At 40.8% G+C, this 8,879-nt stretch overlaps 1 non-coding gene across 1 annotated transcript; it reads right to left on the reverse strand.

Moving 5' to 3' along the window:
* Positions 1-2,192: 2,192 nt before the first annotated feature.
* LOC113834224 lies at positions 2,193-2,351 on the reverse strand. The gene has a single exon (XR_003482598.1). It is a non-coding gene; the product is annotated as a U1 spliceosomal RNA (small nuclear RNA).
* Between the last annotated feature and the right edge of the window lie 6,528 nt (positions 2,352-8,879).

The following is an 8,879-nucleotide window of genomic DNA, read 5'->3' on the forward strand; positions in this document are numbered from 1 at the left end:
CTGGGATTATAGGTATGTGCCACTATAGCCAACTCTAACCAATTTTTGAAAAAAAAAATCGTGTTATGAGGTGGCTGAATTTTTTGTTGATATTCTATTTTAAATTATATTTTACAGCTAGCTCTTCAGTTAAAAAGTTGAAATGAGAATGGAAATGCTTGGAACACTTTATAATTGTTATTATTATTATTATGATACTAGAGTTGGAAACTAAGCCCTCTCCTAAGCTAGGGAAGCTCCTACCACAGAGCTGTATCCCAGCCCCCTCTTAATTTTTCACTTTGAGATGGGGTTTCATTGCTCTGTCTAGTCAAGTCTAGCCTTGCCCTCCTTGGGTAGCCCTTGTACTTATAATGGCCTCCCTAGTCTCCTACCAGGGCTAGCCTTTTGTTTCATTTTCCTGCGTAGGATCTGGCTATAGGCTGGGGCTAGCCTCCACCTTTCTTCTTCAGAATTGGGAAAACTGCAACTTAAAAGGTAACCATTAGAGATTGTTTACATCAAAAGGAGACAATGTATGCTTGCTTAACATACAACTTTAACATCTGTTCACTTTAAAAATGATTTAAGGGCTGCAGCAATGGCTGAGCAGTGAAGGACACTTGTTCTTACAGAAGACGCAGGCTCAGTTCCCAGCACCCACATTGCAGTCAAGAACATTCTGTAACTCCATTTCTGAGTGATCTGATGCCCTCTTCTGACCTCCACAGGTACTACACACATGTGGTGTATAGATTTACAAGCAGGCTAAACACCCATACACATAAAATAAACATAAACAAAACTTTTTGGGGGTGGTTTTTCAAGGCAGGGTTTCTCTGTGACTTTGGAGGCTGTCCTGGAGCTAGCTCTTGTAGACCAGGTTGGACTCGAACTCACAGAGATCTACCTATCTCTGTCTCCCAAGTGCTGGGATTAAAGGCATGCACCACCACCGCCCGGCTCATAAACAAAACTTTTAAAGAAATGATTTGATTTTCCAGTAAGATAGCATTATTGATCATTTGCACAAGCCTATCCAAAACAGTGGTTTATTGATAATCTTTAAGCGTGAGGCATGAAGAAACCTTAAAAGACAGCCAAGGCTTTTTCAAGGGTAGGGAAGACTTGGTGTCGTTACAGTTTTCTAATTTGTCCCCGGTTCCAGAAAAAGAAGGATTGTAGGAAGAAACCAGAGCTAAACTTTACTGCAATGGAGACCTCTATATCTAAACAGGGAAAGAGTTACAGCTCAACAGCAGATTAAAAGAAAATGGAATCAAAAATGAAGGAAACAGTTGGTATTTCTGTTCTATGAAACAAAAGTAGGAGTTGAAGTATTGGGGGAAAAAATGGCAGAGCTGTATTCCCTTAGTATTATTTTACAGACAGGGAAATTTAGGCACAGTCTAAGGACAAGAACAGTGCCTAATTATACTTCCTGCTTCATGGGGTCTCTGCCTATTGCTTTTCTTATTATACACGTTTGTTTGTCTATATATACAATATGGTTTTTGATGAAATCCTTTCCCTCTTCACTAAAGCCTATAATTTTGGACAACTTTCAAAATTTTTGTAAATGTTAAATCAGTAAAGCCTTCCAGCAATCTTTCAATCTTCCATCTCTTCTCCTTTGCTTCGAGGATAAAGTTGCAAGCAAATCAAAGTTGGAAAGAATGTCTAAACTTGAACTTGAGTGAATTAAATAAAACTATCCACAACATGATGATTATCCTCCCCCCCCCATTTCATAGTTTAAGAATGTTAGAGCCCCAGTAACTCTGAGAAATGAATTCCCAGGGTGGCCTGTGTGTGAATGAAGAGGCAGAGAGAGAAGCACTGGTTACCAGCCCTAACCCTTGATTGTTCATCTCCATTACCTTGAGTCAATGTCCCCACTTGCATTCACTACTCAGTGTATGTTGGATTATTTGTTGATTTTTGGTCATCTTCTTTTAGAATGTGAGCTTCTTTATTTTTATTTTATTATCTAGACAGGGTCTTATGATTGCAGATTGGCCTCCTGCTCTCTATAGCTGAGGATGATCTTGAACTTCTAGTCCTCCTGACCACTGAAATTATAAGCCCCAGATACTGCACTCATTAGTGCTGAGGTGTGGGGATCAAATCCTGGATGTTTGGCATGCTAAGCAAGCACTCTACCAAATGAGCTGCATCCCTATCCCCTAGAGTGAGACCTCCCCCGCCCCTTGCAAGAGAGAACACAAATGCAGTCTCCCACTACCACAAATTATGCAAATTCTCGAGTTTGGAGAAACTGAAGAGGTCAGCACATCTGGAGTGCAATGGATAAGACTCACCCTGGGAAAACCACCTTCTTGATCCTAGTATCTCTCCTGCCAGGTAGGTGTAAGGATTCAGGCATTATGCTGGCCTGTCCTAGAAGAATGCACTCAGGCAGTACCCTGGCCAGCCCAGGATTCCATGGTTGCATAGTCTGCACACAGGTGCAAAGGACCCTTTAAAAGAAAACCCCTGCCCACTTATACTTTCTTTCCCTCTGTTCCCCTATGGCAGACAGGACTTTCTCTGTCTCCCTCTTCTCTTCTGTCCTCTCTCTGTCTCTGTGTCTCTTTACCTCTTTTCTCTTTCCTTCTCCCCTCCCTCCCCTTCTAATAAAACTTCTCACTTAAGCTTTATCTGCCTAGCATGTTTGTCCCTCAACTGCCATGAAATCTGTCAAGGTCCCCTACATGCTTTATTATAACAGTAGGTGTGAATATAAACTTCTGGACAACTGTGACCTGGCCTAATTCTTTACTTCTGAGCCTAGTACTTCTGGAAGTATAGTAGCTACTCAGTTACTTTGTTGCAAAATCGAATGTATTAAATTCTTACATGTACTCTTTCCCCCTCTAGGAATAATTGCCACTTTCTATCCTTTGAGTCTCAAAGGAAATAAATGGTGGGGCTGGGTTTGCCCAGGGCATTCTTTCCTAGCACAGAAATCCATCTCTTGCTCAGTAGACCAATAATGTTCACTTTAGCCAACCAAAGACTCCCTCCCTGGAGTCACCACTTAGGTGTCATTGCAAAGATCTAAGAACTGGGATACCACTCTGGGTCCAGGCTCTCAAAGTTCCCATTATAATTTCAAGGCTAATCCTTCAAGACTCATGTTGTTTTCTATGTGTGACTTGGATGTCATCTGCAAGGTGCTTAGGGGGTGTGCCTCCTGATATCTATAAAGTTCTGAAGCAAACTTTCCAAACCATTTGTACCTTCCTATTGACTGTAATGCCAAGTTATCCTGGATTGCTTGGGCTTTGGCAGGAGCAGGTGGCCTTAGTGTTAATTTCCCCAGCCTGACTCTCAATATCCCCACCCCCATCCCCTGCAAAAGACTGTCTTCATTAATTGTTGGGAAACAGATTTCTAGCTGACTGATGAGAGCTTGTATATTTTGAAAGAAGCTTCACTAGTTATATCGAAACATGGTCCATGAATGAAGTCTTAGAACTTGTGAGATAACTTCAAAGAAACAAGGCAAGTCTTGTTACCTTTCTCCATAACATGGGTTGTTCCTGGAATGTGCTTTCATGCCCTTCCCAGGTGTTGTGAATAGGAGTGGGTTTACTTCAGATTACCCATGATCAAAAATGTTCTTAGCACAGGCTGTCCTCATGACTGTGACTGTATAGAGCCTAAACTCATGTGAACTTTGCTCAAGTCCTTGCTTAACCCTCAGAATACTTTCAGGATATAAATTGTCTGATACCCTGAATAAAGTTGGCTATTGTATGAGACTTTGGTCCACCTCATTTTTAGGCTTCATTTTCATAGGTTCACACTATCAACTAGAGCAGTAACAGTTACCAAGGAACAAAAATCAACACACCCACTAGTTTGACAAAATGTTTAATATTTAACAAGTGTGAGGAGTCAGCCTTGTAATCCAATAACTTTCCATGTAAGTTTTCTCTGCAGGTCTGTTTGTCTCTCACCCTCCATTTGTCCCTCACCAGGCATTGCATCAGCAAAGGTCCCACCTTGAGCAGTGTTTATAACTGTCAGGGATGCCGGGGAGGGAACACTTAGAGCAAGCATTTCAGGTTGGCCATAGCTAAGGTAAAGATGTACATCTCTGATGTTAAATAATCCCATATCTTCTAGGGCCTCCTGTGAAGCAGCCACGTACAAGGGCACACATGCAAGAATATTCATCCCATGGGAAAACTAGAAACAGCCACTGTCATTCTGTGGCAGAGTGAATAAATACATTGTGGTACAGCATTGATAAATACAATGTGACATCATTTGTGTGCAATCATAAGCACACAAAGTGATATTACATACTATAAACTGGGATTAGGTACATAGTAAAAATATAAAAGACAAACAGGAAGGATACACCATTTCAGAGTGGCAATTACCTGAGAAGTTAGGGAAGAAGATAGAAAATGCAAAGGTGGACCTGGAACATCAAATATATAACATTTTATTTCCTTCTTTCTTTTCTTGAGTCAAGTTCTCCTCTTATAGGCCAGGCTGCCTTCAAACACATGGCAATCAAATATGAATCACTGTTCATAGCTTTCATTTTCTTTAGAGTTGCTTGTTTGCTTGCTCACATGACTCCTCTTTCTTGTTCTCCCCACCCCCTGTTTTCTATTCTCTCTCTCTCTCAATATGGTTTGAACTCAACCTCCTAGGTATCATTGAGCACCATCCCGATCCTCTTAAGTTAAGTTAAAAATAAGAACAACAACAAAAAAGCTGAAGCAAATAAGCAGTTGTATTCAGGCTGCACAGACATAGGATGATGTTAATCTTCATTACAATTTAACTGAATTTGGAATCAGTTCAGAGACCTATGTTAATTCCATTGGGCAAGAATAAGACCACTACCATAATTTTTTGAATAATTTGAAGCAAGCTTTGTTAAATACTGACCAGGATGATGGACATTGACCAGGTCCATACCTGGGATCCCCAGACAATGGCTCTGAATTATGTCAGGAGCTTTTAAAGGCAAAACCCACATGGCTATGGGCTTCCAGCCTTCATCCAATCAGGGTAAAGCATACATCCTGACATACTTCCTGCCTAGGTTCCTTCCACCTATGTGTGATCAAGCACATCCTGTGCAGTTGTGACAACCAGCCTTGTTTGTAGAAGTAAAAACACATGGCTTGCCACATGAACCACAGCTCCCAGCATTCCTGGAAGCTATCTGTCTTTGGGCAAGCAAAGCTTACAGATTAGAGGCATTTGTGTTCTATAGATCTCTCTCTCTCTCTCTCTCTCTCTCTCTCTCTCTCTCTCTCTCTCTTTCGAGACAGGGTTTTTCTGTGGCTTTGGAGGCTGTCCTGGAAATAGCTCTTGTAGACCAGGCTGGTCTCGAACTCACAGGGATCCACCTGCCTCTGCCTCCCAAGTGCTGGAATTAAAGGCTGTGCCACCACCACCCAGCTCTACAGATCTCTTAAACACAGTAATTTAAACTTAAAACATAACTTTATTCCTCACACATATTTCTACATGTCTTTGAAGGTGTTTTCTTAAAGAGAGATTTAATTAAGGAGGAAAGATCTACCCTGAATGTGAGCTGCACCATTCCATGGGCTGGGGCCCCAAGCTAAATAAAAGTGAAAATAAGAGAAGGTGAAGGTATTGTCGACCATCTCTCTCTGCTTCCTGATTGTGGAAGCAATGTGGTCAACCTCCTCATTCTCCTACCATATGATGGACTGCGCCCTCAAACTGTGAACCAGAGCAAGCCCTTCCCTAAGTTGCTTTTGTTAGATATTTTGTCACAACAAAGAGTAATTAATGCACATAGGCACTTGATATTTTCTCCTGGATATTTTCTTCTATGTTTGGCATGCCTTTTTAAACGTCATCTTGTGCTTTTCTTTGGCTCTTCCCCCACCAAGTATATTTGCCTGTTTGTTTTTAGTTATCTGTTTTCTAATGAAAGGGAGAAAGAAAGGATGTGGATTTGGCTTGGGGAGGAAGGTGGGGGAGGAGGATCAGGGAGGAATTGGAGAGGGGAAACTATGATCAGAATATAGTATAAAAAATCTATTTTCAATAAAAATTTAAATTATAAATAAAAAAGCAACAAGCATTTTAAAAATGGAAAGTTATGTCATAGTTTGATTTATCATTTTTTGATTCATACTTGTTTCATTTCCTCAATAAGGCAAATCCATATTCTTTAAAAATGAAAACATACTCTTTAAAAATAAACAACAGTGACATAGTAGCAATAGAAATGTGCAGACACAATATCTTTGTAGGGAGGTGCCTACTGTCGATGGAAGTTGTGGCTTATACCCCAAACTCAGCTATTTCTTCAGATGCTGCTGGGCCCATTCCTGATGATCAACTTCTCCATTTTGGGGGGTTTGTTAGTGAGCCCTGAACAGCCTCTTAGGACTCAGCAAGAGGTGGGAGATGGGTCACATGAATGGCTGGTCTATTGTCGAAGCAGAACTAGGCACACTATCACACAGCCCCTTTCACTGCAAAGCCTTCTAAGGGATTTTTATAGCTAATAGGCTGCTAATTCACAGTGGCTGTTTAGGGCTTAACTTCACATGTGAATCTAGTCAGCCTGGGGCCACTTGTGAAAGCCAATGGTGCACCAAGGCACATCCCAGCAAGAAAGGCCTTGTACTAGTGACTGCCTTTTGTCAGGCATAACTACAAGTGTCACCTCACAGTGCATAGACCAAGTCAGAGTCATCCAGGTCCACCCCACTCTCCCTTCAATTATTTCCTCTAGATGGCAGATGCCATTAATACAAACATTTCCAGTCACTTAGGTTCAAAACCTCCATCATGTTACATTCCTTAGGATTGTCTTTTAGTGTCTAGTCAGTCCCTAAGCCCCAGTGGTATGCCTTTGTGAATGTTGTTGTCCTGTGTGAATCACTACCATTCTGCTTTAAATTCTGACTGTTGTACCATCAGACAGATCCAATGGCTAAATCCGTTATTTTTCTTTTTTTCCTATTTGTTTTACTTTGTTTCCTTCTCTGAATTTCCATACCAAATATTTTCATTAGTATTCTTCTTTGCCCCTTTAACAAATTCCACCTTAGTTACTCTTGTTTTCATTGTTCCCCTTGATCAGGGAAAAAAAAATCAATACCTTCAGTAGCCTCCTTTGCTTTTATTTCCCATAATAGTAAACTAAAAGAGGAGCCCCCAAGGGTTTAAACACAGCAGCGAGGAAGTCATCACTATTAAAAACCTTCTGATTTTTCCATGCATAGAGTTCCAAAGCTGGAATTTCCATCCTGGAGATGTCTTAGCTTTGTTTTTCTGTTTTGAGATAGAGTGGCACACTGTAGCCCAGGCTTCAAACTCCCAACAATCTCCTAGCCTCTGCCTTCCAAACACTGGGATAGGTATGTGAACCACAAAGCCCTGCTTTTCCTAGAGATTTTCAAAGACTAAAAACAGAGCTTTCATGAATTTGGAATTTGAACTTTATCCAGCACATAGTAGGTGTTCAATAAAGTTTTATAATCACAGTAATGATCTTATTAGGTCTTGGCAAGTGACAACATCAACAGGAAGTGTCTGCCTACTACTTAGCAAGATTGTCATTTGAGTTCTACTATTTCCTAGTCATGTCAGTAAAACCAGCTGGCTTGAGAAGGCTGTTTTCATTTTTGCTCAGATTTCTGCTTTTCAAACATATTAGCGGAATGTTAGAATTTTCATTTTACTGTGTTGTACATTCTATATTTTCATGAGAATTTAACATGAAAGCAACGGTGTAATAATAAACCCTCCTGATGACCCCCAAGGCTAAGTAAGGGTAGGAGGACCCCAGCCATCAGAAGAAGTGGATCCAGGCCCTGTCATTTGAAACCCTCCATATCTATTCAGATTTCACAAATATCCCCACTTCCCACTCAAAGTGTTACATGTTGTCTCTTTGTGTATACATTATTTTAAATTAAGGGTAAAGTGTTTTCACTTTGAGAGAGAATTCTACAAACTCTTGAAAGAATGGGAGACATGTGGGGAGGAAAATTAAACAAAATAAAATTAGTAATTTATTAGCAAACTATAATGTGAGTTGGAGTCAATGGTGCAGTCTGTGCTTAGAGTCTGTGCTTTGCTCCCTATGCGCTCTCTCTCTCTCTCTCTCTTTCTCTCTCTCTCTGTCTGTCTGTCTCTCCTCTCTCTCGTCTGTCTCTCTATATGTCTCTCTGTCCTCTCTCTGTCTCTCCCCCCTCTGTTGACTGTCTCTCTGTCTCCTCTCTGTCTCTCCTCTCTCTGTGTGTCTCTATTCTCTGTGTCTCTGCCCCCTCTGTTGGCTGTCTCTTTGTGTCTCTCTCCTCTCTCTGTCTCTTCTCCCTCTGTTGACTCTCTCTCTCTCTCTCTCTCTCTCTCTCTCTCTCTCATTCCCTCTCTTCCTCCTCTCCCACCCTGTCTTACATATACAGTGGTGAATTGAGTTCTGAGCTTTTTAGCATTTATGTATTCTCGAATATCTGTTAATTTGTATAAACTTGAGGCCTCAAACAGTGCTTCATTGAAATTGTTCGAGGTGCTCCTTCAAAAAGCACTCTGCTAGAAATGCTATGAAAGGACTGTGCACTGGCTGGGAGGTCCTGTCTAACAAGCAGCAAAACCTTACATGAAAATTTTGGAAACCTGGTCCCTGTTCATATGCAATTCATTTGCAGTGTCATATTCCATACCTCCCCTCAGGCCAGAAGAGCCAAGCTTCTTGGGATTTTACTTCTAATTTTTACACTAATTTATACGTAAACAAATTTAAAAATAATGCTTTTAAAATTTTAAGTGGATTTTCTTGCTTTAATCTGTTTTTAGAATGTGCTGACTAGTTTTATGTTGACTTGACACAAGCCAGTTTTACCTGAAAGGAAGGAGCCTCGATAGAGAAAATGTCT

Source organism: Cricetulus griseus, chromosome 2 (genome assembly GCF_003668045.3).
Source record: "Cricetulus griseus strain 17A/GY chromosome 2, alternate assembly CriGri-PICRH-1.0, whole genome shotgun sequence".
In the NCBI taxonomy this organism is placed as follows: Eukaryota; Metazoa; Chordata; class Mammalia; order Rodentia; family Cricetidae; genus Cricetulus; species Cricetulus griseus.